Here is a 27194-nt window from a genome sequence, read left to right on the forward strand (position 1 = left end):
AATGAAATGTACAGTTTTGCTCGACTACTCCAGATTTAGTCAATCCGCCGAGACGTGTTCAGCGTCTGAGATTCGTCCCTTTAATATCGCCCCGGAGCTTTCTATCGTCACTGAAAAATTGGATGTGGTTTGAAGCAGATGTTTATGAAAAAGATTTTGGATGAAATAGACTTCATTACTTGTTCGCCTTCGACACACACACACACAGTGCAGTATTGTAGAATCTGTATTCCTGAGCTGAATGCAGAGAGAGACGTAGCTTCCAGGGTTGATTAAATCGAAAGACATGACAGATGTGTTGTTTTTCTTCACATCTGGGCTAAATGAATCGCACGGCGGCCATCTGTATTTTAATCACAAGAACATTCCTGAAATACGCTTCCTCTCTGCTGTAACTTTCTCATCAATTACAACACACATATGCTCTTTTACGTAAAATGAGATGTAATGTTTTTAACGTTTACTTATCCTACAGGGCTACATATACAACAGAATATTCTGGTGCCTAATGAATACGGAGGAATGAGCAAACACGGCAGTGAGTATCAGAGAGATCTCTTTTGGATGTATTTATCATATAGAACTGCTACAGACTGCAGTTAAGCTTAATTAGTGTAGAATCAAATGTGATCTTTAGCCGTATCCAAGATTTATTGTGTAGTGATTTTTTTAGTTCAAACTTCATTCAGTAAAATGTTGGTCTATTTTCAGTTCGACTACCTGCTGATAGTGGTGTAGTGGGATTTAACTCTTGTGTCATCTCTACTGAAAGAGCGTGATGCAGCAGAGCTTTAGTCCTTGAGCCCGTCCAGCTCTCTCACATCATCATCATCATCTGCTCAAATAGATCAGCTTCCAAAGCTTAAATATTCATGTTAACACCAGCATCAATGCCATTGCGCTTGTTATGACTATGCCCCTCTTGAGTCTCTTCATAGAAGCATTGACCAAATTAACAAATGGATGTCTCACAATTTTCTTCAGCTGAACGCAGATAAAACTGAAGCAATTATATTTGGCAAAAAGGAGGAAAGGCTTAGGATTGCCACTGTTCTTGAAACTAAGGGGCTTAAAGCAAAGGATACTGTCAAAAACCTTGGTGTCCTTATTGACAGCGAACTTAACTTCAACAGTCATATGAAAGTGGTAAAAAAGTCTGCATTCTATCACCTAAAAAACATTTCTAAACTCAGGGGTCTCATGTCAAAACATGATCTAGAAAAACTTATTCATGCTTTCATCTCCAGTAGGGTTGATTACTGCAATAGCCTTTTCACAGGTCTTCCAAAAAAGACCATCAAAGAGCTTCAACTAATCCAAAATGCAGCAGCAAGGGTTCTTACAAGAACAAAAAGGGTAGTCCATATCACTCCAATCGTAAGGTCTCTGCACTGGCTCCCAGTGAGCTATAGAATTGACTTTAAAGCACTACTTCTTCTATTTAAAACATTAAATGGGATGGGACCCAGCTACCTACTGGATATGTTTCAATTATATGCACCAACTAGGTCTCTAAGATCACAGGAGAAAAACTTGCTAGTAATACCAGCTGTCAAAACGAAGTGTGGTGAAGCAGCCTTTAGTTGCTATGCTGCTAAGCTTTGGAACCGACTTCCAGATGAGATCAAAAATGCTCCTACTGTTAGTTTTAAATCCAGGCTCAAGACAAAGCTGTTTTCAGATGCTTTCACTTGATTAATTTTTACCTAAGTAATTAATTTCCTTTAACATAATTTCTTTTAATTTTGATTTTAATGATTTTACTTTCTTTATTTTAATTTCTTTTTAATCTTGGATTTTAATGATTTTACTTTTACTTTAATTCTTTGTTACTGTGATCCTCGTAGATTTTGTCTGCGGGACGATTTTTGGTGATCCTCGTAGATTTTGTCTGCGGGATGATTTTATTTGGTGATCCTCGTAGATTGTGTCTGCGGGACGATTTTTGGTGATCCTCGTAGATTTTGTCTGCGGGATGATTTTATTTGGTGATCCTCGTAGATTGTGTCTGCGGGACGATTTTTGGTGATCCTCGTAGATTGTGTCTGCGGGACGATTTTTGGTGATCCTCGTAGATTGTGTCTGCGGGACGATTTTTGGTGATCCTCGTAGATTTTGTCTGCGGGATGATTTTATTTGGTGATCCTTGTAGATTGTGTCTGCGGGACGATTTTTGGTGATCCTCGTAGATTGTGTCTGCGGGACGATTTTTGGTGATCCTCGTAGATTTTGTCTGCGGGATGATTTTATTTGGTGATCCTCGTAGATTGTGTCTGCGGGACGATTTTTGGTGATCCTCGTAGATTGTGTCTGCGGGACGATTTTTGGTGATCCTCGTGGAAGAGCCACGGGAAGAGCGCGCTTTATGTGATATTTGTGATCCTCGTAGATTTTGTCTGCGGGACGATTTTTGGTGATCCTCGTGGAAGAGCCACGGGAAGAGCGCGCTTTATGAGTTAAACCCATAATAATAATTAATCTCGAGGCTGATTAACTTTATTTCATTTTATTATTTTATTTCTACTATTGTTTAATTCTTATTATTTTTCTTCCCCAATTATTTTATGTAATTTTATTTTCTATTGTTTACTGTTCTGCTTTTACTTCTGTAAAGCACATTGAACTGCCACTGTGTATGAAATGTGCTATATAAATAAACTTGCCTTGCCTTGTTATCTGATAGATCGCTGCCTCGCCAAACTGATGCGCTGTCGAAACCCAGAGTAACTGCGTTGCATTCTGAGACACAGAGTCCAACGTTTGCACCAACTTCTCCACTGGATTTCTCATTCATATAAATGGTAAGAGAGAAAAGAAGTCTTTTGTTTATAGGACTTGCTACCCCCGTATACCTGACCCTTATTTTTGAGCTTACTGGAAAATCTTCTGCTATTAAACACCATTCGTATAAATACCGAGGTGATTATAGAAAATCGCGCATGCTGATTGGTTGAGAAATTCAGACTATTTCTCAATAATCCCCTTGAGCGAGTCAGCAAAGTGGTGGTCAGTTACTTCGTCACCATAAGTGAAAAAGAATCACAAATGATGAAAGAAAATGCTGTTCCTAAAAGCACTAAAGATGCTACGAAGTTTGGTCTAAAACTATTCAAAAGTAAGGTGGGATTGGGATTTATTTTATCGATTTCAAAACAAAGCATTTTATATGACTCGGCGTAGATAAGTGACGCAAATCTGCGCCGTGCTGTTATTACATTTACATGCTGCTTTTGAAGTTTGAAATAAATTATTTTTTGCATGATTTTAAATTTTTTGAAATAATCACCTGTGTAGGCGGCACGGTGGTGTAGTGGTTAGCGCTGTCGCCTCACAGCAAGAAGGTCCTGGGTTCGAGCCCCGGGGCCGGCGAGGGCCTTTCTGTGCGGAGTTTGCATGTTCTCCCCGTGTCCGCGTGGGTTTCCTCCGGGTGCTCCGGTTTCCCCCACAGTCCAAAGACATGCAGGTTAGGTTAACTGGTGACTCTAAATTGACCGTAGGTGTGAATGTGAGTGTGAATGGTTGTCTGTGTCTATGTGTCAGCCCTGTGATGACCTGGCGACTTGTCCAGGGTGTACCCCGCCTTTCGCCCATAGTCAGCTGGGATAGGCTCCAGCTTGCCTGCGACCCTGTAGAAGGATAAAGCGGCTACAGATAATGTGATGTGTGTGTGTGTGTGAATCACCTGTGTATTAGTATAGGTAATTGTATGGGGCTGAGTAAAATTAAGGATTAATTTCACGAGTGATTTCGAAGTTTTGAAAACTTCGAAATCACGAGTGAAATTGATCCTTAATTTTACGAGGAACCATACGATTACTTGTTTATAATATAGAGGGCCAAATTCATACTTCGGAAGCCATTCAAGTTCACAACATTTGTCATTCACGTTTTCTGAACCAATCAGGGCGCGAGACTATCTTGCACGTTTGAATCAGTTTCTAAAGCGTCTTTCATCATGACACGGCGACACGACACGAGGATTTTGGACAGGATTTTAACATCTTTCAGGATTGATCCCGGATATTTCTCTTGTCTCAGATGCCGATCCAACGCCGCCTGGTTTACTTTAAGAGAGTCTGGTTCGTAGTTTTCCCCATTTTCTTTCCTCACTCCTGCATAAAACTGCGATAGCACCTTGTCTAACTCTCAGCATTCATATGCCACTAGAGAGCCGTTTATTTGTCTTCCTGCGGCCCATTTCTTAAACACGGAAAGCCAAAAATTTGTACTTTTTTGGGTATTTTCATTTTCGCTTGCAGCTTTCAATTGGTTTATCATTTCTTTGTCAAATACAGCGAAACGTGGCATTGCTGAGTCAGCAGAGTCAGACATTTTGTTGACAAAATTTGTTAATTTTTGTAACCGTAACCAAGCAACGAACTAGCCAATAGCATTTCAGAAATACTGCCCCATGTTAAGGAAAAAAGCCCTCCTTGATTGACCAATCAGAATTGAGTAATTTGGCCCTATGTATTATAAATACTAAAACAGTGATCCGCTTCTGGCTCAGTGAATATCGGTGAATTATAACCTCGACTTCGTCTTGGTTATTATTCACCGATATTCACTTCACCTTCAGGGAATAATTGTTATATATTGTGGTTCGTGGAGGAGTTTTCCTACAATTTCAATAGTTAAAAACATTTACTTTTTGCTTTTTCTAAAAGCTTGAATAAGATTGTGGCACAGTACACTGCATATGCTTTTACTTAAGCGTAAGTTCTTATTAATTTAACATCCTTACTGTTTATCAATTAAGCAAACAAGTGTTGCCAGGCAAAACAAACCTTGTCCAGTAGCACTTATGATGAATATAAAGGAAGATATGGCGAAAAAATTATTTTTACCTTTTTGGTGACCTTGATTTTGACCTTGTGTGTCAAACATGACTCTGATTCTGATTCTCTGCTGCTCTCGGCCAATCGGAACACACTGTGCTGCTCTCAGCCAATCAGAACACACCGTACTGCGCGATTGTTACACTCTTACAGCACGATGACATAGTGGCTGTAGCCACAAAAACTTTGACCTTGACTGGATGACCCCCAAAATTTTGGACGTTGTATTTGAGACCAATGCCCATCTATCCTGAAAGTTTTATGAAGATTGGTCCAGCCGTTTTCCCATAATATCATTAACAAAAAAAAAAAGAAAAAAGGAAAGAAAGAAAGAAACCCGACTGAAAACAATACCTCACCCATTGGTGGACTCCATCCCAGGCGAGGTAACAGACAAACAAACAAACAAACAAACGTGGGGACAAATGTTGAGCGACATTTAATCTAGATTTTGTCTGGTTACATTTTATCTAGATTTTGTCGAGAGTTGTATATACAGTATATATGATTTTCTTTTAGATAGCTTTAAAGCTAGATTTTGTCTAGATTTTTTAAATTTAGATTTGGATACATTTTATCTAGAATTTGTCGAGAGTTTGTCTAGATTTTATCTAGGTTAGGATACATTTTGATATGTTAACAATTTTCCTTTCCTGCGCTTCATCAAGAAAGAAAAAAACTAAAAAAAAACCACTTTACTGAAAAAGTACAAATGTACAAAACCAACATGGCAACATCATCATGTTATCAACCTATTAAATATAGGGAAGAACAAATAAATTATCAAAGGGAACAATCTGATAAAAATCTAGTATAAATAACTTATAATACGAAATTGAAGATAAATGATATAGGAAGTGCTGTACATGGATAGAAAGAAAAAAGGAAAACAAGTAAACAAGCAAGAAAAAAAGAATAATAATTAAAAAAATTCATTTCTTCCATGAAAATGCACAATATACAGTATTGAACTAGAACATAATTCAAGATATACTAAGTAACTTTAAAAACGCACAATGGAATTCAACACGATATCACTTTAGATCCATGCATATATTTGAAATTTATGATATTGTATGTAATGCACACACATCTTGAAACATCGATAAAGGACATTTATTGTCAAACTCAAGAATTAATTCACAATAAAAAAATTCAAAGTGACAGTTGGTCCATGTTCGGACCATCATGCTGGAGATTCTGGGTCTGTGTCGTCCAGGGGTCTCAGCAGCAGTGACTGAGGGTGTCAGGAATCTGTCACGGAGGTGAGCTAGCCTGATGTGCTGATCCTGAACTGGCGTCGTGACTCGAGGCTGACCAGGGCGTGGACGATCCCTGGTGCTCCCTGTCTGTCTGTAACGCTGACTCAAACGGGAAATGGTCGAATGATGAACACCGAAGTGCCGGGCGACCTCTGTCTGTGTACTTCCGGCACGCAACATCCCGATGGCCTGTTCACGTTGATTTCGGCTTAGGCGTGGCATCTTCAATAATGACAATTTTCCCATCATTTCCCCCGGGTATTTATAGGCAAGATTGTGTGTGTACAGTGTATGCAAAATTTGTTTGAAAATTAAAGCCTGTCCATGTCATTGACTACCCGAGTCATATTGTACGTTATTGAGTACAACCACAGGCGTAACTTTAATAAGGACAGGTGGGGACATGTCCCCACCAACTTTGACAGGGCAGGGGACAGTCCCCACCAACATTTCACGCCTTTTCCGAACGTTTAGAGACACGCGCGACTGTTTTCCCCTGTTTTATCCCATGAACGATAAGCCCCGCTGTTGCCGCCGCTTAGCTGCTGTTTTGAGAGCTGTAACCTGATTGGCGGCAGCTCTCTGCTATGTGTGTAGCAACCAACGACTCATTGGACCAAACTGGACAATGTGAACATTAAAGACATTTGTCAGCAGTTTGTGGAAGTGACAGGAGAAGGAAGGTGTTTGGTATTTTTAAATGAATACTGTGGTGCATAGTCTTACATGCAGGGCAAGGGAAGTTTCATTTTTTTGTTTCTTTTTAATTATTATTATTTTTTAAATAACTGTAAACTGGAGGCTTTTTTCACATTATTGTGATGTTCGTCCCTAATGTTGAGATGTTCGTTTCTTTTTGAAATGTTTTAAATTTTGTAATAATTTGAATTGAATTGTTTGACTTGCAAATACATTTTGTGGTTTGCACAAATTACACAGATTATAAAATCACCTAGATTTCCTTTATATGTAAGATTATATTATTAATTTGTGCCTTGTTGAAACTGCTACACCTGTTTCTTCCCAGACCTGGTGTAATCCTGGTTTAGTCCAGGTATAATCTAGTTTATTATTATATTAATTCTAGTTTAGTTTGCTCTTGTTTGTGGTTTAGCCTTGGTTTAGTCCTGATGTGATCCGTGTTTGCCCTGGCTGAAACATTGAAGTTCTGGTTTAGACCTGGCTCGTGTATAGTCCTGGTTTAGTTTTGAGTAGTCCTGTTTATGTGCTATCCCTTACCCCTTAGTTTGTATCTGTTTTGACTGAGCATTGTTGGTGGCCCTATTGTTTTTTTTGTGACACTAGAATCAACAATAAAAAGATGGCAATGAATGTTTTAAGATGATACTGTTTATTGTGTATTTTTTCATATAGCGGTTGTACTGCAGGACACAAGTCCTTCCACAGAATCTAGTAATAATGTGTAATGTGTATATAGTTCATATGTAAAGTATGTTCAATCAACCAGTGTGCAAGAGAGTATTTGGTAGGTGTATTTTACCACCTTTTACCCATCAGAGTGCATCAGACTGCTTTATTGATGTGTGAAGATTCACAAAATTTTCTGGGGCAGGATCCCCCCCAGTTCTACATTTGTTTGGTCCATCATGTTTCCAGCCTTTCACTGCATACCCATTGACAGCCTGCCCTGAAATGGTTTTCATAAAAGTAGTGAGGCCATAGTATGCATCTCAAAATGCATCAAAATTAAGCCTTAAAACGGGATCTTTCTAAATTTTCTCCAGGGGGACCATGCCCCCTGACCCCCCCTTGAAGGGAAGTATCATGCCTGGAAATGTCCCCACCAACTTTGAACACAAAGTTACGCCCTTGAGTACAACTCCCTTAAATTCTGATTTGAGCACAGATTTGGAACTTATTCGGGCGGAACGAAGTTATTTTTCCATTGGGAGATATTTCTTTTCTTCTTGAGATAAACTCAGCAAGTTTTATCAATGTGCATTTTTAAAGTTACTTAGTGTACATAGATCAAAGTGATTCTTTTCATGATTGGAAAGGAGCAGCAAGAAGAATATAATCCTTATTTTTGTCTGCCCCTTAGTAAAACAGAAAGAATCTTAGATGGTCTGTAAATTCCAATTACCTACACCGCATATCAGTTACCTACACCATCAGCTACATATGCCAACAACTTAAAGGAAAAAATAACCAATAAAAACAAAAATTTATAAGCTCAAAACGATAAAAATGATCATCTACATTCGATCCCAACAACATAAAACAAAAAATAACCCTTAAAAATCAAATTTCACGAGCTCGTAACAAATGAAATGAACATCCAGTTAAATTTCATGTGCAAATCTCATTTGTCTCTCTTTATACATTTTTTTTAAACTGAAAAATATCTGTGCAACACTTTAAATCATTCGATTGAGAATTCCAAAGTTTTACGCCAACAACAGAAATACACATTTGTTTTAAAGTGGTGCGAGCAACTAATAATAATAATAACAAATTAAAAAAAACATACATACAACAGGAAACACAGTTTTATTTCAGTTATCTAATCCAGTGGGAAAATATTTTAAAATCTTATATAATCTTTCTGCTTTTGCTCTTTTTACAAATTTTAAGGAGCTTAAGTATAATTTAAATTCATTCATTTCCTCATGTATGTATGTTTATTTATTTATTAATATTATTAGTTGCTCGCACCACTTTAAATTTGGGGGTGATTTTAGGATTCTATTCTTGTGTATAAAAACTTATCCAGACATGGAATTATATTCCTAGAGAGTTCATCATTACAAACAAATAAACAAACAAAACCGGAAGTAGGCGAGGCCTTCAAAGCTAGTTGATTAGCTAAGACTGCGCTTAGTTGATTAGCTAAGGAGTATGCTGCTAATGCACCTTAAAAGTGATTAAAACCTCCAATTTAACTGCATCACACCCTCGCCTTAGACACATTCTAGATCTTTAATACAATTTCTACTAATTCTTTGTTGTTGTTGTTGTCTAGTTCTGAGACTGGCGTCGCTTGAAAAAACCCGGAAGTGGGCGGAGAAATCAATGTTGAGTGACGTGTAATAGCTAGCCAATAGAAAATTCTTGTATCTGGATAATTTTTTTTGGACTCAGTTTCAATTTCTGCTATATACGAGTAAACAGACAAACACATAAATAAAAAAAAGTAAATAAAACCGGAAGTCATTCTTCTTCACGGTTGAAGGCACGAGGACGCTCTGTACGCAGTGCGCATGCGCCAAGGTTCCGCGCATGCGCAGTGCGTCATGGAAGCGGGACGCAGGACGGGCTGTGTGACAGTGGGGTTTATTGGAGAGTGCATGAACCTGTGGCTATAACGGATGTGTGCAGTGCGAAAGCGATGCGTTATAACCGAGACATAAACACTTCATAACATAGCGCAGTGCGGAAGGGAGGAGAGCAAAGCAGAATAAGACATGTGAGCAGGCATCATTCGGAATAATAGCGACGCAGGAGATGTCGGAGGTTGGATTTGTTTGGGATTGAGTGTCTGTCTTTTTTTTTTTTTCCCTCCCCCACACTTGTGGTCTTAATGAGTGTCCAAAGTGAGACGGAGAGGAGCCGCTCTGGAAGTTTGGACGCAGCGCCATCTTTGGTTCTCCATCTGCGACCCCGGGCCTGGATTTAAACACAAACATCTCAACCACCGGGATCCGACACACAGGTAATCACGGGGTATTTATGATATTTAAAGTTGATTTTTGCCTCCAAAGTATCCATTAGATCGACGGATGTATTTATTTATTTATAAATTTGACCCTAAACATAAACAGGCCGCGCTGGTGGACTGCGCCTGCGCGCTCGCTCGCTCGCTCCTTCAGTCTCCCTGCTAGCGCACGCGCTGCAAATGGATTTCTTCTTCATGGTTGTCGCGAGCCGTTTAGTTTTAGCTTCAAAACCCATTTCCGGTTTCAAAAGTTTGTTTGTTTGTTTGTTTGTATTGATGACAGTCCAGATCGTGTAATTAACACAACACATCATTTTAGCAGCCGAGCTGGTTACACAGCAGAATATATATATAGATATAAATATATATATGACGTTGTTGTTTTTTTTTTTAAACGGAAATGAGCACTGTGGAGATTTTTTTTTTCTTTTTTTTTTATTTTGTGCGTTTGAAACATTACACAAGAACAAGTAAAATATTCCCCCAAAGCCAAAAAGGTGTCCCAGGTTAAACAGGGTGCTGTTTTCCTGCTTTGTGCCTTGTCATGCTTCAGCACATCCATCATTCACACCTTCACCATAAACCACCTCAGTCAGGCCTCAGAGCTGCTGAAGTTCACCACAAATCCTCATTCAGCCTTCACAGCTGCTTCTTCATCACGGTCACGGGTTCGAGTATATCTCCTATACCATCTACACTACCGTTCAAAAGTTTGGGGTCACTTTGAAATGTCCTTATTTTTGAAAGAAAAGCACTGTTCTTTTCAATGAAGATCACTTTAAACCAAGGGTGGGCAATTATTTTTTCCCATGGGGCCACATGAGAAACAGAAAATTTTGTGGAGCGCCGGACAAAAGGCTGAACTAAATTCTGCATAATATTAATTGCATTTCTTTATATAAAGCAGTAAATAACGTTGTTTTTACAAGCTGCTAAGACTGATGAGTATGGAAAAAATGAAGTTGCCATACAAAAAAGTGTAATTTATTCAATCAAGTTTCCCAAAACAATGGTTAACAAAATGTGAACGTTTGTACCTTTTTTTTTTTAGTCACATTCACCCCAAAACACAATAAAGACATCACAATATCGTCTTTCTACTCCACATATCAAGCAAGATCTCAGATATTATAATAATGATGCCGTGTCGATTCGGTGTCAGTATCAGATCTACAGATCGTCTCGGGCTCCGGCGCCTGCTGGTGACGTCACACTATTGGCCCTTTTCCACTACCCTTTTTCAGCTCGCTTCAGCCCGACACGGCTCGCGTTTCGACTACCAAAAAACAGCACGACTCGGCTCGCTTCAGCCCTGCTTAGCCCCTAAAACTCGTACCGTTTTGGAGTGGGGCTGAAGCGAGCCGAGTGAGGCTGGGGGCGTGAGCAGACACTCCCCTGTGCACTGATTGGTGAGGAGGAGTGTCCTCACATGCCCACACACGCCCCGCGAGCGCGCTGGGATCTGTAAACACCGTAAACCCGGAAGAAGAAGAATTACGAGAATTTCTGAAGCCTTATGCGCCTCGCCTCATCTATACGTTCTTGCCAGTATCTGTTGGCGTTGTCGGTGACAACAAGCCACAGCACCAAGACCAGCAACACTAACGACTCCATGTCCTCCATGTTTATTGTTTACTATTCGGGTCGTGAGACTACCGCTTAAAAGCTCACTGATGTCACTGTTTGCGCTGCTTAACGACATCATGTGACGTCCACCCACTTTCGCTAACTCCACCCAATGTGTCCACCCACTTCCAGCCAGCACGGTTCAGCGCGGTTGTAGTCGAAATGCAACTCCAACAGCCCCGCTCAGCTCGACTCAGCACGGCACGGCTCAGCCGCGTTTGTAGTGGAAAAGCGGCATTAGTGATTGGCTGGACTGTTTGAAGGATGACGTACAAGTTTGTGGTTGGTCTGGACAAATTACGGAAGTAGTTATCGCGGGATTTCATGTCATGTTCATGTCGCGCGCATTGCGTTTTTGTTGAACACAACTTCAAAATAAAAGCAATGCACATTCAGTCCATGCATGAGGTAAAATTAGAAAATACATTTATTTTGTAATTTCTAATTAACCTTACGCGGGCCGGGCAGAATGAACCAAAGGGCCGGATGCGGCCCGCGGGCTGTAAAATGCCCAGGTCTGCTTTAAACTAACAGAAATCCACTCTATACATTGCTAATGTGGTAAATGACTATTCTAGCTGCAAATGTCTGGTTTTTGGTGCAATATCTCCATAGGTGTATAGAGGCCCATTTCCAGCAACTCTCACTCCAGTGTTCTAATGGTACAATGTGTTTGCTCATTGCCTCAGAAGGCTAATGGATGATTAGAAAACCCTTGTACAATCATGTTAGCACAGCTGAAAACAGTTGAGCTCTTTAGAGAAGCTATAAAACTGACCTTCCTTTGAGCAGATTGAGGCTACATCCACATGGCAACGAGATGTTATAAAAAAAATATCGCGTCCACATGGGCAACGGATCAGTAAAATATCAGGTACATATGGCAACGCAACGCTTGCTGAAAACGATGCAATACACATGCCACACCTCTAGGTGCGCTGTAAGACGGTCCCTGCGGAGACACCAGAACAATAGAAGAAGTAAGGACGCATGCGCATAAACTATTATGCGCGAGACTTCATATTAGCCACAAAGTCAGAAAAATCTGTTCGTAAAATTACATTATAATGACCAAATACAATGAAAAGTATTTTTCCAGTCTCACCTGTGAAAGGTAATCCCATGTGATCTTGTTTGGACGGCAAACCTGTTGGTACAGTTAAACGCAGCACATGAATGAGGCATCTTTATTCTCTGCTTTGACCCATCCAATATGGCGGCGAGGATGACGTATGATTCTACGCGGAAGGCGGCGTCTTTAATGGTCCGGAATAAATTGAATGCTACACGTTGATGGATTAATTTGCTCTTCTACGCCCTTTTTGAGGAATGTATTGTAGGACTTAAACCAACATCTGAAGAGGTGAGATCGCTCCTTTTTTTTCCCCTATTTTTGCTGGCGGGATTGACTCTGCCCTAAGGGCTATTCTCTCTCTCTCACTTTGCACCATTACACAATAAATATTCACAGTGAAAATATTTTGTAAGCGCGTTTCATGAACCAAGTTATAGGATTTGTTGACAACTCGCATCGAGTTCGTTACACTTCTACCCGGCGTGAAGCACATGTGGTTGTGACGTCATCGTAAACAAATCCGTTCTACTCATCCAGACGACTTCGCAACGGCGCCGTTGCCAGATCTTTCCACTCTGGAACCCGTTCTCAAAAGATTTAGTTTTGGGGTGCCCAAAACGCCGGTGCCGTGTGGACGCCAGGCCGAAACGATAAACAATTTTATCGGATTCACCTCAATCCGTTGCCATGTGGACAGGGCCTTAGTTTCTGGAGCATCACATTTGTGGGGTCGATTAAATGCTCAAAATGGCCAGAAAAATGTCTTGACTGTATTTTCTATTCATTTTACAACTTATGGTGGTAAATAAAAGTGTGACTTTTCATCAGGCTGTCTACAGGTTTGTCCAAGTTAAATTTATGACTTTTTAAGACTTTTTCATACCATGTTCCAAAAAAAAATAAGACCAAATCTAAAGTCACGCAAAAACGTAGCGTAGTAAACTAGACCCACCCGCCTAGCGGCCAAAAATATTTTTTGCTTGCGAGTGGGTCTAGCCTCGCACCATATCAACAACACACCCCGGGCATCAAATCGTGCCCGCCAATCACAACGCAAGGTTTTTGTTTGGATTCTCTGGGCGGGCTTTTGCAGGAGTGACGACAAAGCTGCGCGACGCTGGAGAAAGCACAGCAGGAAAGATGGCTACGGCTAGTGAACAGCGCGCGTTTGACTCCGCTTTGGAATCAGTTTTAGAAGAATTAGACTTGGAGTTTTCGTTGAAACATGAGCAGGAAGAGGCTCTCCACTCATTCCTTTTCAAGAAGGACGTTTTCGCTGTTTTGCCGACCGGCTATGGCAAAAGTTTGATCTACCAGCTGGCTCCGCTCGTAGCCAAAAGGATGGGGCTAGTTTGTGCAGTACGAAGAATTAATAAACAGCTTTGAAACATTACTTTTTGATTTTCTTATTTTCCTGTTATTTTAAATTTAAGGGAAATTATTTCACCAAACACCACTAAATAAAAACTCTCAAAAACAGTTTAAGCAAACCCTTGAAAAACACTTGAAAAAATAAGAGTGTATGTTAAGTATGTGGTACAGACTCCAAACTTGTGGTCATTATCTCCAAACTTCTTAATATCTACAACCTGTTTATTAATTAATACGCATTTTGAAAAATTATTTATTTCAAGGTCTCCCCCACTGCTTTCTGTCGCTCTGACTACGTCACAGTCACTGTTGCGCTGATTGGTCAGAGCGTTGGCCTATACGCACAGAGACAGTTTGAAAGACAGCGGTTTGTTCCTCCCACACCCTTCGGAAATGTCTACGAGCGAGGCCAGACTAAGGCTACGTTTACATTAGACCGTATCTGTCTCGTTTTCTTCGCGGATGCACTGTCCGTTTACATTAAACCCCCTGGAAACGCCGGGAAACGGGAATCCGCCAGCGTCCACGTATTCAATCCAGATCGTGTCTGGTCCGGTGCTGTGTAAACATTGAGAATACGCGGATACGCTGTGCTGAGCTCTAGCTGGCGTCTCATTGGACAACGTCACTGTGACATCCACCTTCCTGATTCGCTGGTGCTGGTCATGTGACGCGACTGCTGAAAAACGGCGCGGACTTCCGCCTTGTATCACCTTTCATTAAAGAGTATAAAAGTATGAAAATACTGCAAATACTGATGCAAATACTGCCCATTGTGTAGTTATGATTGTCTTTAGGCTTGCCATCCTTCCACTTGCAAGTAGTAAGTGATCTGCGCTGGGATCACACACACAGCGGCTCAGTCCCGAATCATGGCTTGTTCACTTCACTCGCGCGCTCTGTGAGCTGCGCAGGGCCGGAGTGCGCACCCTCCAGAGGGCACTCGCTGTTCAGGGCGGAGTGATTTGGAGCGCAGGATGCCTGCGGAGCCGAGCGTATCCATGTATTAGGCTTGCCATCCTTCTACTTGCAAGTGGTGAGCCTTGCGCATGCCCTAAATGCACTGGGATCATGTTACGCGCCGTCTAAAGTCATGTGATTAGCGTATTGGCGTTGCTGTGTGCACAGCTAACGGTTTTAGTGTAAACGTGAATCGTTTTAAGAACGTTAATCTGATGATCCGCTGATTCGACGTAATGTAAACGTAGCCTAAATATTCACATTTAGTCTGGCTTGCCAGGCTAGCAAAAACGTACTCTTTTGGGAAAAAAAAAAACTATATAATTTAATGTAACTTATTGTTCTTGTAAACATTCACCAGAAAACACTATTCTAGTAGAAGTACTTCATTTCTTTTCCTTGACAGGCATTCACACACTCAGAACACAATATAAGGATAAACTTCTAACTATGTGACAATCAGAATGCGGTCACAACGTTTGAATCCAATGTGAATGAAGTCACACACACAGAATCCAGTGCAACAGTTTTTTTTTAATTATTATTTTCTCTGCTTGGGGAGTCACATTGTAAGCAGAATTGTTCAATTCCATCTTTGGTCAAACAACAATGCAGAAAAACAGTTAAACAATGTGAATGCACACACACCTGAAACTTCAGCTCACTCACTTGAAAGGTACTGTACGCTCACTTGCACTTCTTAAAACACTTGGAACCATACCCACACAATACTATTCTCTCACATGCACGCAATCGAATATATTTCTCTCACACACACAATATTCTCTTACATAAACAAGACAACACTCTTACTCATTGTACACAGTACAATACTCACCGTTAGCGGTGGCAGCGCTGAAGTCGGATATTTGAGGCTGATGCTCGCGGCCTTTAGCAAAAGCAACGTGCTTGGCGCTCTTCATATGAGAGTCCACCGCTCTTATCCCCACTGTGCCCAACTTAAAAGTCTTACAGCATGCTACACAGTATGCCTCGTTGGCATCTTTGGGGACAGCTTTCAGCCACCACGAGTATTTTGCATCTTTCAGCCAGTTATCATTAAATTTACATTTACCCATTGTGGCTCGGACCACCCTCCATCAACAGATCAGGCACTGAGTGGTTGTCAAGCACGCGTGTGTCTAGCAACCGGTGGATTCGGAGCCTGCGCGGTATAACTGTGAGCATCAAAAACGATTAAACTTTTTCCCCATCCAAAGCGTACCACATTTTAATGATATGACTGAGTAAAATCTCCATAAATTTAAGATTGAAAATTTAAGACCACGGGGTTTGAAATTTAAGACTTTTTAATGGCCTTATTTTAGGAAAATTAAATTTAAGACTTTTTAAGGACCCGTGGCCACCCTGAAAATTGTCTGGGTGACCCCAAACTTTTGAACGGTAGTGTACAATACAGTGAAAAAAAGTTTTGGAGTTTGCAAAAATGGCACGCTTCGGCAGCGCATTGATACGGAGCTCAGATATCAATGCGCTGCCGAAGTGCGCAGAAGGTGTTAGTACGCCCGTCATTATAGTGCGGACTTTCCATAGCATAGAAAATCGCTACGTTTCAATTTGTGTAACTGAACTTGTTTCATATCACTGGTCAGATAAACCTATGTAAACAGGAAAAACGCGGAAGAGTTTGGTCGCATCTAACTACAGCCCCAAAAAATACCATTGGCCATGCTGAGCCTAGCTACATTGCTAACAGGAGTGACAGCGTGTCTGACTGCGTCTGACTGACTGGGAGGTCGCGCAAAGCTCGGACAGGTACGGAGCAGCTCGTCTCAATTCAGATAAGAGCATATTTCATTATGGAAGTACGGTGGACTGTTCCTTTAAAAATACATTTTCGGTCAACGCATCATTGTATTATTGCCACAACGCTGACAAAACCTAATGCCGTTACCAAAGACAGAAATGTAAATTCACAAAATGAACGCATGCTGTGCATCATGGTGGTTTAACGTTAAGCTAGCTAGTCACTGAAGCTCCACCTGACATGCTAGCAAACTCTTTTCAAACTCGAAATCATATTGGGTAGCTAACGCTACTAGAAAAAAAAGATTTCTATATTGTTTATTTGGCAAGATTATATGCTAAAACATATTTCTGAAAGGACTTCAGATAAGTTAACGTTATTCATGTTAGCGTAACTCTCTTTTTACATGCTAACTAACAGTGTCCAAGTTAACTAGCTATGTGTAAACGTTAGCCGTGGACGAGGCTACGTCAACTTGGCGGACAAATCCATAGAAAGTCATTTGACTAACCAGACTGCATAGCTATTGCAACGTTATCGCTAGCTCTAAAAGCACAGACAACTTCACTGCAAGCTTTCTCTTGGAATAAAACGTTTATATACCTCAATAAGGTTGGACGGCGAGTTTTTGTAGGCCGTGATGTGGTTCGTTTTCAGCAAACATTTAAAACGAATTTTTAATCCTTTCAGAAAACTGAAACATGGGTTCTAGGTAAAGCCATGAGTGCGTGCGTTCTCCAGAAGAACCGCCTCCTTCCATTCTGCCATCAACTGAGCAATCGTGTTAAATAACGCTGCTGAGAAATCACTGATCTTGATTTTATCCAGTCTATGGACGTGACGTGACCCTAGTGATTACTGATAGACTGCCTCAGTGTCACCTGCGAAAAAACCATCACGCTTTAGAAAAGAAAAGGAAAAAACATCCACTTTCAGAGCTGCTTTATAGGAACGAGGACCTTGATAGAAATGTAGTGGAGCGAAAAGTACGATATTTGCCTTTCAAATGTAGTGAAGTTAAAGTCTCATCTCATCTCATTATCTCTAGCCGCTTTATCCTTCTACAGGGTCGCAGGCAAGCTGGAGCCTATCCCAGCTGACTACGGGTGAAAGGCGGGGTACACCCTGGCAGCGCTCGAAACTAACGGTGTCCCGACGTCCTGGGGACCATAAAAAATGTCATCGGGACACAAAATTATCATATCTGGGACAATCCCGGGACAATGGAAAAAAATAGATCTAGAAAAAAAGTTCTACATTAATATTATTTACAAAGCCGTAACACATACGTAGACATTCACCTAATTTGTCAATTTTAATTTTAAAACGTTAACAGCGAAAAATACATAGTAGCTACACTTTCGATGCACCTGCATCCGTAGGCTACAGAGCAGCGCATTCTGTTCTAGAATCTTCGGCCGGAGTCCGCATTATATGGACTTGGAATGGAATTGCTACCGCACACGCTGCGCCGACTCTTGCCAGAACAAAAATGCTTAAGTGGTTGAAGCGGACCGACCGCAGGGAAGAAACTGAAAGCCCAGACATAACGTCTCCGGGACCTTCAGGATCCAAAGTGTCATCGCCTGGTCTGCAGGCAACGCTAGCAACTGAATGAACTGAATGAACACTGTTAGACACGTTATAGAATACAACAGGAATGATGTGGATGATATTGACGGAAGATACCGTTCAACAGAATAAGTGAGTTTTCTTGGTGTCTTTCTAGTTCAGAAAGTTTAGTCAGTCAGCAGCACAACTAGGCTCGGACCTGGCAGGTCCGTGTATCATCGTTTTCCAGATTGGAATACTTGAATGATCGGATGATACACGGACCCTGGCACTATGCTGATGTTGCTAACGTTTGCACCCGGCAGCGAAAGTTCATAAAATGGATAACGGAAAGTTCATAAAATGGATAACGGAAAGTTCATAAAAATGGATAACGGAAAGTTCATAAAAATGGATAACGGAAAGTTCATAAAAATGGATAACGGTAATGGATAACGGAAAGTTCATAAAAATGGATAACGGAAAGTTCATAAAAATGGATAATGGTAATGGATAACGGTAATGGTGAAAATTATAAGTTGGCCTTATAAGTGCCAACAGATATTCAAGGTATAAGTAGATGAAATGAACATAAAAGGGGTCTTATTTTCAGCTAAAGTGTACTGCAGATGTAGGGAGTTGAAACATTTTCTGAATGAGCTAGTTGGCCCCTTTAAATAAACGGGTATCTATTCATACAGTGAGATCGCCAAAGTTTAATAAACTGAAAATGCAATAACTGTCATTTTGAAGTAGATGATGTATAGGACATGCGTCGCTTGTGTCTTGTGACTTATTGTAAAAATGATATAAAGGGTTCAAAATCGCATAGTTACAAATATAATAGTAACTTCATATGATAATATTAACCACTGGTTATTTCAGAGAGGAAAAAAAATGGAGACACTATTGCTTCCATTTGGGACAATACAACACAGAATTCGGGACCACGGGGGGACACAAAGAAAAAAAGTTAATTTCGAGCCCTGCACCCTGGACAAGTCGCCAGGTCATCACAGGGCTGACACATAGACACAGACAACCATTCACACTCACACCTACGGTCAATTTAGAGTCACCAGTTAACCTAACCTGCATGTCTTTGGACTGTGGGGGAAACCGGAGCACCCGGAGGAAACCCACGCGGACACGGGGAGAACATGCAAACTCCACACAGAAAGGCCCTCGCCGGCCCTGGGGCTCGAACCCAGGACCTTCTTGCTGTGAGGCGACAGCGCTAACCACTACACCACCGTGCCGCCCGAAGTTAAAGTCATAAGTATTATTTTGTTGGAAACTTAAGTACAGTACTCAAGTAAATGTACCGTATTGGCCCGAATATAAGACGACCCTGAATGTAAGACGACCCCCCCCTTTTCCAAGTTCATCTTTGGGGAAAAAGTTTTTTGAAGACCAAATGTTCATTCATATAAAGCGTATTTATTTCAAAATTCTGTTTAAAATTAGAGGCTTTTGTTTTTCACATTTAAATAGAGGTCATTTCAGTCTCATTTCCCTGAACACTTTTCATAGAAGTAAAAAAAGAGGCTAAACTGCAGGCTACTAGACAAGCCAAATTAAAACATTTAAATTGCATTAATTCAACAAATTTGTCAGGTTTAGATTGAAAGTTCATAAACTTCAGAATGTCAATGCATTAACTTCCCATAGCCTACGGGTATATGGAATAAATTTGCAGAACAGTGCAAATGCTTTAAACAATGCATTAAACAATACATTAAGGTTTACAATAATAAACAGCTGAAACAATGGAAAGGGTAGTTTGCTAAATTACAGCTACTCAGCACAGAGATCCTCAGCCTCACTTTGCTCACTCTCACTGTCCTCACTTTCACTTTCGTTTTTGGCGGCATTTTGTCTAGTCCGCGAATTTAAGACGACCCCCCTTTTTAAGAGCTATTTTTTACAACAAAAACACCGTCTTATATTCGAGCCAATACGGTACTTCGTTACTGTCCACCTCTGATTGTGGGATACTATGAGTCCACTGTATAGGGTGTAATAATTCTCACTACACATTCGGACAGCGCTACAAAATGGCGAACTCACTATATAATCCACTGTATAGTGAGTACTGGGTGATTTCGGACACGGCGTATGTTTTATATATAGTGAAGAGTGAAGGAACTAAACTTCACCCTAATCCACACATGAATACGAAGAGAAGTGGTTCATTCTTGGTTCATATACCACATGACACATTTCTGAATATGCCGTACGGTAAACTGTAAAGTATCTGATCTAGCATCAAACATGGACCCTTTTTCCACCAAGGCAGTTCCAGGACTGATTTGGAGTCAGTGCCTAATCTCGAACCAGGTCTACGCATTTCAACAGCTGAAGAACCGGCTCTTGGTTCAAGGAAAGAGTAGCACCAACACTTTGGTGGTGTACAATAGGGCTGCGTACCTAAACGTAACATCAGGTACAGGTACCGGTACAGAGGTTTAGGTACAGGTACCGGTACAGAGGTTTAGGTACAGGTCTGGACCTGTACCTGAACAATTTGACAAATTAACATGTGTTCTTCTGAACTTCTTCAATAATGACAGAAACATTAATAAACTGTTGACAACTTGTCAGTATCTTTATTCAAAGAAAACCGAACATAACTAGGTTTCCTACCTCACTTCTCAGTCACCCTCTCAGTCTCACACTTATGCCGCTTTTCCACTACCAACACGGCTGAGTTGGGCTGAGTCGAGCTGAGCGGGGCTGTTGGAGTTGCATTTCGACTACAACCGCGCTGAACCGTGCTGGCTGGAAGTGGGTGGACACATTGGGTGGAGTTAGCGAAAGTGGGTGGACGTCACGTGATGTCGTTAGGCGGCGCAAACAGTGACATCAGTGACCTTTTAAGCGGTAGTCTCACGACCCTGATAGTAAACAATAAACATGGAGGACATGGAGTTGTTAGTGTTGCTGGTCTTGGTGCTGTGGCTTGTTGTCACCGACAACGCCAACAGATACTGGCAAGAGCGTATAGATGAGGCGAGGCGCATAAGGCTTCAGAAATTCTCGTAATTCTTCTTCCGGGTTTACAGTGTTTACAGATCCCAGCGTGCTCGCGGGGCGTGTGAGGACACTCCTCCTCACCAATCAGTGCACAGGGGAGTGTCTCCTCACGCCCCTAGCCCCACTCGGCTCGGTTTGGCTCGCTTCAGCCCTACTCCAAAACCGTGCGAGTTTTGGGTGCTAAGCAGGGCTGAAGCGAGCTGAGTCGTGCTGCTCTGAGGTAGTTGAAACGCAAGCCGTGTTGGGCTGAAGCGAGCTGAAAAAGGGTAGTGGAAAAGGGCCATTACTTAACTTGGGACAAAAAGTCATAAGTTGTCTCACAGCGAGAAGTGACTACACTAGAGTACTACAGACTACGTGCAGTCCGCGGCCTTTAACTTGCGCGGCAAAATTACACAAAGCAACAAAGGCCACCAATGCCAGCAAAGGAAAAATGGCTGGCCTGCTTTTGAGTCTTTTTGACCAATCAGAACGCTGGATCAGCCAAGCTCTCGCAATGTCTCGTGAGACTGTGGCGAGAGGATCTCAAATCAAAGACGGCTCTGATTTCAAGTTTCAGCGCGGCATTTTACGTCTTTTCCAGTGCTAAATTTTCGTCTTTGTGGTAGGATTTACGCATCTTCAGTCACAAAATAAGCAGATACTTGGTGTAAATTTATATCGGTACAGTACCGGTACTTTACGATCCGGTATTTTGGACCTGTACCGAATCGATTTTCACGGTACAGTACCGGTACATAGTACCAGCATGCAGCCCTAGTGTACAACCAAGAACCGTTTACCGCAAGGGCTGGGGGGGGTTGTGGTGGCCAACGAGACCAGTTTAAACTTTGTGACTGCCGTTATTTGAAAAGTGTGTAGCGTTGAATCTGATTAATCCCGTAGTTTTATGTTGTTGTTGTTATTGGTGGTGGTGGTGTTGGTGGTGGTGTGTTTGGTGCTAGCATTGCTGGGAAAATGGTGGTTCTTAAAAAGTTTACAAGTTGAACCGGCACTAGCACCTAGTTCACATTGGTGGAAAAGTGGTAATCAATTGTCAGTATGTTGTCTGTTGTTGTTGAAGTTTTCGTGCAAGTTTCAGGTTTGTGTGTTTTACCAACACACCACCAGAGTGTCTCTATTTCAGACTGATCACGTCTTTTATACACCGTCATGGCTTCTCCATCAGTTATCCACCATTCTGGCCCTGGGTATAAACATCCTTCCTGAGGGATCCGATCATGAACAGGCAGCCGAGACGTTTAACCGTTTACGTCTGAACATTACGAACATGTCTCCAGTGACCACTTGTGATTTGTGATCAGATTTCATTCATCGTTTCCGCAGGAGGAAGCCCGAGACACACTCTCTTATTACTCTCTACATTATAGTCCAGGAAGAAATGTACCGCACATCCCGTCTCCTGTACCTGTATGGGATGTTTCAGACATTTCGATCACATGGCTTGCTAACAAAACATATAACTGAACAGGAGGTGAGATGATGAAAGAAGCTGCTCTACAGAAGCTCTTCTGTTATAGTACAACACTTCATTTATCCCTTCACAGTGACGGAGAACTTCAAACTGCAGGAGGGGAACCGAGTGTGGTGGTCTGTTTTCTGTTGCATGCTGAGATGTTCTTTTGCTCACCATGGTTGTAAAGAGTGATTATATGAGTTATACTACACTGACCAAAACTTAAAATGTATGGTGTTTAGCCCAAATGTGCCCATAAAAGCTCGTAAGTTTATTATTTTGTTGCACGGGCAGTTCGTTCCACTGGAATGCACGTCGTTTAGAAGTTTGCGACTCCACTCAGGTTGAGTAGAACTCATTGACCAATCCTTCTTAAACTTGGTCAATAAATAGCCACAGCAATGGGCAGTTTAAATACTCATTGGCATTGTACTGGTGCAATGTTCAACCATGGCACGACTACGTCAAAATCAGTGAGAAAGAACCATCGGTATGCTTGTTGGCGGAATGTCACAAAGACGGGTTGCAAGGGTTCTGGGCGTCAATGTGTCAACCATTTCACGTCTCTGGAGCTGGTATAATGACACAGAAAGCACTAATGACCAACCGTGTACTTCCAGACCACGTGTCACCACTCCTCAGCAGGGCCGCCATATTCGTCTCCAGCACCTTCACAATCGCTTCCTGCCAGCTACAGTCACCACTGCGCAGACCAGAGGTCATCACCAGAACAGGATCAGCGACCAAACAGTACGCAATTGCTTGCGTGAAGCCGGGTTGCACAACCGACGTCCCAGTCGTGGTCTGGTGTTGACTCCTGCTCATCGCCGTGTCTGTCTGGAATGGGCAAGGGCACATTCGGGCTGGAATGTGCTCAGGTGGAACAGGGTCCTGTTTTCTGATGAATCGAGGTTCAAGTTGAGTGTTGCTGACGGCAGAGTGCATGTTTGGTGTAGGTGACGGGAACGTTACTTACTTATTTAATCCTCTTCGCCCCGAGTGGGGCATAAGGCCAATAACAAGCACCTCCACTTTTGACAGTCTTTAGCAAGATGTCGTGCTTCGCCCCATGATAGATTTCACTCGGATAGCTCAGAGGTGATGGTTCTTCTCCAAGTGGTCTTAGGTCTTCCAGGCTTCCGCCTTCCAGGGGGTGTCCACATTAGGCTAACTTTGGGGATCCGCTGTTGGTCCATACATAAGACATGCCCAAGCCATCTCATGCGTCTGTGTTTGATTTTCATCAACCACTGTGGCAACGGGAATGTTATGCTGACGCTAATGTCCTGGAGCATGACCGCTGGGGTGGACCAGCTGTCATGGTGTGGGCTGGAATAAGCAGCAGACACAAGACTGAACTTGTTTTCATCAATGGAAACCTCAATGCGCCCAATTACCGTGATCACATTTTGGCCCCTGTCGCAGTTCCACTGGTGATTCGCTACCGCCTAATGCTGCAACAGGATAACGTGAGACCACATGTTGCCAGAGTCTGTCAGGAATACCTGAGGCAGAACAATGTTCAGTGTCTTGATTGGCCCGCATTTTCCCCAGATTGTGTGTGACGCCAGGGGTGGCCATACAAGATACTGACTTTGATGAGCCAGAATCACACTTTGATGTGACGTTACTAATTTATTTTTCACTCATGACTCTAAAATGGGGTGGCACCGTGGTGTAGTGGTTAGCACAGTCGCCTCACAGCCAGAAGGTCCTGGGTTCGAGCCCAGTGGCCTGCGAGGTCCTTTCTGTGTGGACTTTGCATGTTCTCCCCGTGTTTTATGTGTCCCAAATCACACGTGAATACGGTTTGAGAGATTGGATCACGATGTGATACACCGGACCCTGTTCCACTCCTGCGGCTCTCCGTCATGATCAGCATTACAGATGGTTGACCACGGCACCAACATTTCTGACATAACCCCAGAAATACATGGCGACATGTCATCTAGGAGAACGTCCTCGACTGGCGTGGATGAGAAAAAAGGCTGCTCTTAAACTTTTTTTTTTTTTTATCATCCCCTGCTGACCGAAAGGCCCGAAGGGGGATTATGTTGTGGTGATGTCTGTCCATCTGTCCCGGGAAGGGCGCTCACTTCTGAAATCACGTCCTCTAGCAATTTTTGGAGGAATTTCATGAAACTTGGCAGGATTCTTTGTTATATGTCGCTAATACGTATATTGTAATTTCATTAAATTTGGTCACGTTACCAGAGTTATGTCCCTTGATTAACAAGCTTGTACTTTCACAATTTCATGGTGTGCTTGACTTCTGACATCAACTCCTCTCTCAATTTGCGGAGGAATTTCATGAAGCTTGGCAGAAGGCCTTGTTATATGATAGTAATACGCATATTGCGATTTAATTTCATTTGTAAAAATTTTCCCAGAGTTTTGACCCTTGATTAAATAACTTGTACTGTGACAATTTCATGAGGATGGACGGTCTTCTGAAATCAACTCCTCTCACAATTTGTGGAGGAATTTCACCAAACTTGGCAAAAGGCTTTGTTATATGACAGTTATACGCAGATTGAAATTTCATTTAATTTGGGCAAATTTTCCCAGAGTTACGCCCTTGATTATTAACAAACTTGTACTTTGGCAATTTCATCAAGGCGTGCTTGCTTTCTGAAATCAACTTCCCTCACAATTTTTATCCCCCACTGGCCGGAAGGCCCGAAGGGGGATTATATCGTGGCGATGTCCGTCCGTCCCGGGAAGGGTAATCACCTTCTGAAATCAATTTTTGGAGGAATTTCATGAAACTTGACAGGATTCTTTGCTATATGTTGGTAATACGCATATTGCAATTTTGTTCAATTCAGTCGCATTTTACCAGAGTTATGGCACAGTTGCCAGCGGGGGATAATGTGCTCTCAGAGTACTCTTGTTCATACTGTTCAGGGCTCGACATTAACGGTTATCTGACTGTCCGGGACAACTAAATATTTCGTCCGGACAAGTCAAATCCGCATCTGCTTGTCCAACGGGACGTGTTGAATTGTTCCCAATTCTCCCTGAAGTTCTGGGAGTCTCTCGCATATTCTTAGCGGCTTCCTGACGCCTGCAAATTAGATACAGTATCCCAGAATCGAGAGAGAGAGAGAGAGAGAGAGCATCCTGATTGGTCTACTGAACAAGACAGCAATCGGTGTCTTGTGTGGATGGGCTTTACATCTTCTCTCCCAGACCGAGAGTCCATCAGTTCAGTGCATCCAAGAGCATCATGGCAGAGTGCAACAAAAAAAACAAAACAAAATACAAAACCGACAACCTGAAAGTGCCCCCTTGCCTAATGGGGTAAAATAATGGCGATGTTGTGCACTGTACTGTTTGTAACACTGACTTTAGCGTTGGCATTGGCGGGGTAAATGATTGTAAGAGACATGTTGTGGTGAGTTTAACAGTGTCATTTATTCACGTGTAGATTATTTACACTCGTTGGCTCGCTGCCCAGGGTACATGATAAAGCCAAACTCCTTGAAGGCTTGATTTAAAGTTGTAATTGAAATATAAAAAATGAGTTAAATTTCATTGCATTACAGGCATTTAGCAGACGCTGTTATCCAGAGCGACGTACAACACACCCAGAGCAGATGGGGGTCTTGCTCAAGGGCACTTCAGCCATTCCTGCTGGTCTAGGGAATTGAACCAATGACCTTTTGGTCCCAAACCTGCTTCTCTAACCATTAGACCAAGGGTCACCAAACTTTTTTTTCTCTGGGGGCCACATTGTCGTTCCTGACTGTGATGGGGGGCCGGGGTCGGGCCAGCTATATAACATAGAATTGTATGACCCAGACAAATCTGACCACCAGCAGGCCTCATTGTGTAGTAGAGATTACTAGCCTGGCACAGCCATCCCCACTACTATATCCACACTACTATATCCACACTACTATATCAACACTACTATATCCACACTTGATTCCTGGCACATATTTGTTTATCTTTACTAGTGGTTTGCAAAAGTAGTAATCGAGTCTTCACACTTTATTTTAGGCCCACTTTACACGGGGACGGTCTGAAACAAAAACGCAAAAGTCCGTTTTCGTTCTCACTTTTTTCCGCGTCTACACGACCGTTTTCAAGGAGGAAATCTGCGTCTATACGGTGACGCATAAATGTGTGGAATTCAATTGGATGTGCATGCCAGGCGGCTAGGTGGTGCTGTGAAAGACCTCCGCTATGTCTGCACGCATGCGCAACGTCTTCCGTCTTGTCTGATCTGCACCGCGAAAACTTTGACTACTCTGGCTATGGTAAGTAAGAAAGTAAGTAAAAAAGTAAGAGCATACTATACCCGCCTCTGTTCATTAACGGTATATATGCAGATTCGGTATAGATGTTCGAAGGACTCCTGGACGTTTATTAAAGCTGCCAGAGCAGCTTGAAGGTCCGTTGGATCGATGTAATCAGACATGCTCTTACTTTTTTACTTACTTTCTTACTTCCCGGGCTGGCATGTACAGTATATGACATGTATGACGTAAACGCGTACCCGACGTGAGCAGATCCGAGCAGAGTTTCGCGTATTGGGTAGTTTAGACGGATATGCGACGGGGGCTGTTT

The 27194-nt window shown here is 42.1% G+C and overlaps 1 protein-coding gene across 2 annotated transcripts in view; it reads left to right on the forward strand.

Annotated features, from left to right (window-relative positions):
* The first annotated feature begins 9336 nt into the window (after window positions 1–9336).
* The window catches only part of tlk1b (tousled-like kinase 1b), a 78884-nt gene continuing 61026 nt past the window's right edge, over window positions 9337–27194 (forward strand). For both annotated transcript variants that reach the window (XM_060920097.1, XM_060920098.1), the window contains exon 1: window positions 9337–9773. The gene's annotated coding sequence lies outside the window, so the exon portion shown is untranslated. The remainder of the gene's footprint in view (window positions 9774–27194) is intronic.

Source organism: Neoarius graeffei, chromosome 4 (assembly GCF_027579695.1).
Source record: "Neoarius graeffei isolate fNeoGra1 chromosome 4, fNeoGra1.pri, whole genome shotgun sequence".
Classification (NCBI taxonomy): Eukaryota; Metazoa; Chordata; class Actinopteri; order Siluriformes; family Ariidae; genus Neoarius; species Neoarius graeffei.